This window comes from Dermacentor andersoni, chromosome 1, assembly GCF_023375885.2.
Source record: "Dermacentor andersoni chromosome 1, qqDerAnde1_hic_scaffold, whole genome shotgun sequence".
Classification (NCBI taxonomy): Eukaryota; Metazoa; Arthropoda; class Arachnida; order Ixodida; family Ixodidae; genus Dermacentor; species Dermacentor andersoni.
In genome coordinates this window covers 20,906,284-20,908,790 of record NC_092814.1, presented here as the reverse complement: position 1 = coordinate 20,908,790, position 2,507 = coordinate 20,906,284, and positions in this window count along the sequence as shown.

Sequence of the window (2,507 nt, the reverse complement as noted above, 5' to 3'; positions counted from 1 at the left end):
TTTGGTGCTGTTCTTTTAGTTTGGCTGTTGCCTGAAAGTACAGCTCCTACACCTGTTGTTCACAAGCTGCAAGTGGAGTCAATTGCACAGTGGTGGAACTGCTGTGCCAAGAGTTCTTTGCACCATTCTGCTCCGAAACCGCATTTCAGCGAATGTCAAATGAAGCTCAAGAGCTAAAGGCTTCTGTTGATGCTGCCTCTGTAGTAAAACTAATTCTAAAACCTAAAGAACACCATTGTCATTCGGCTATATCTGTAGCCCTTATCTGCGGATATAGCTGATGCAGCCTGCTCTCCGTTCGCTGTTGTGATTTTGTTGCATTTCTCTCCCGTGGATGCACTGCCACTGTGCAGCTATTTTGTGTGTGTGTGTGTGTGTGCTGCAGTTCAGTATTCCTTCTACTAGGGTGGCCCAGTGGTAGCTTCAGGAGTATGTCTGATCAAAAACAAGCTTTGGATAATGGCCAGTCTAACATGGTTGGCAGTGCCACATGGAACATAGTTGTTGGCAGTGCCACTTCAAGAAAATCTAGAAACGTGTACTCAAGCTGACATACAAGCTTATGCATGTACTTTTGCAACCTTGCACATTTGGAAGAACAGATTCTGTGGTTGTGCTTAATTCCCCTTTCACATGTTCCATGGTAGTTATGCAACAAGATTGTACATGTTTGAAATAATCTGTGTACGTATTCACTGTAACTTGAGTTTAGTCGCCACATCTGAAAGCGTGGTCTTGTAAACATACCCAACTTCTGCAAGCTTTCTTAATTTATCAGTAACACCAACTTGAGTCAAATGGGTAGAGCATAGCGCTACTGTGCAGGGGGTACCAGGTTCAAAACCGACCATCGGACCAACTTGGTTTGCTGGATGGGCAACTCTGCATATGTGCTGCTTTTCAGTGAACCTCGGTCACGCCAACATTGGGCCACTGGGCGTGTGCCACTCGAATTGACCTTCCTGCCAGCTTTGGTCACTAGGTTGTGCTGCTTTTCATAATCTCAAATTATACGCCCTTCGTAAACCATTGCTAATCATGTGAAAGCCACCAACCATTCGTAAAGATGTGCTGCCAATTTTAAACTGTCTTTAGATGTCTCTTCAGTCGAAACTTCGACAGTCTGTCGTTTCGGCACCAAGATTGGGGGTCGAACCTTTGCTATTAAGATGCTTGTGCCCACTACTTCTGGTGTTACGGCGAAGTAGAGGTAGCGTTCAGGCATCGAACCCGCCACCTTTAAATTTTGTCGGATTTTCTTTCTCGTGAGCCGAGATTCGAATGAGAATCTTGGGAGCGCGCAGGCTTTTTTGCCTTCATTCTCTTATACGTATGCTAAAGTGACTCAATTTTATTGCGTGCGTGAAGTGTGCCGAACATGCAACGCCTGCTGCACGTATAAATGGTAGATTTGGTCTTGCAGCACGATATTCACTCCGTGAACTTTCCATTAAAGCGTACTCATTTTTGGCCCGAATGCCTCGATTCGCGTAATTCCGGCTCCGTTGGCTATTTCACTTGAGCGCATACCTGTTATATAGGCGCCGCGCCGAAAGATAAAATGGCTGTTCCACCACTAAATGCAGGGTAATGTAGAAAACTGGGCGAGTACGTAGTTGTGTGGGTGTGTGAAAAAACCTACGCAGGCGGCGCTGTAGACTAGTGCCTAGCACGGCTTTCATTTTTATCACGGTATCAATTGTAGGCACACTCCAGGTCAATCTTTTCCGTGATGTGTCAGTCCACGTGCGATAAACCACCGTGCACCATACGCGGATGGTGAAGCGAGAAGGATGGCAGTTCGCGGTGCAAATAGACTGGTACTGTCATTTGCATTCTTTAACTCTTCTCCATTTGTGCTGCGCCCTCAGTTTTCAACAACGTGCTGTCTGGTACGTGAACAAATTCTTATGGAACGAAAAACGAGTTATCGTTCGTTTGCTCGCAAGAAAGGTCAACGCTTGTACGAGGCCGATCACGTTCATGGCATCGGGTAGTATGTAAAGCAGAAAAGATTTGCATGCGATGGAAATTCTCACTCGAAGCTCGCCGCGACGAGCCGAAACACCAGAGGATTATTTTGCTGTGTACGTTGATGTCTATTGAACGCGTGTAAATTGGAGCACAAAAATTGCGGGACGAAAATATTTTCTAGGTCCAACTAAAGCCCCGTAAACTTCGTGGAGTAGTGGCACGCTGTGAAGAATGCCGCCTCCTCGCGCGCTCTGGCCGACACCGCGTCATTAGCCGAATAGCATCACGTGGGCCCTCGCGGCGTGCATCAGCGCCATAGTTTGCGCCAAGGTCGAGGAGGGAGCGTGAACGAGGGGAGAAACAGGGAGTGTGTCGCTACTTTACGAAATAGGGGTTTTAGATTCAACGACTCAATACCCCAGTCACGCGAGCATGCCAAAGGACCTTTGAAGTTAAGGAGCATTGAGCTTTCAAAGGCACATTAGTTCAAGGGATATGTATCGGTGCTACACGGTCTCCAGATGGGCTCCGTT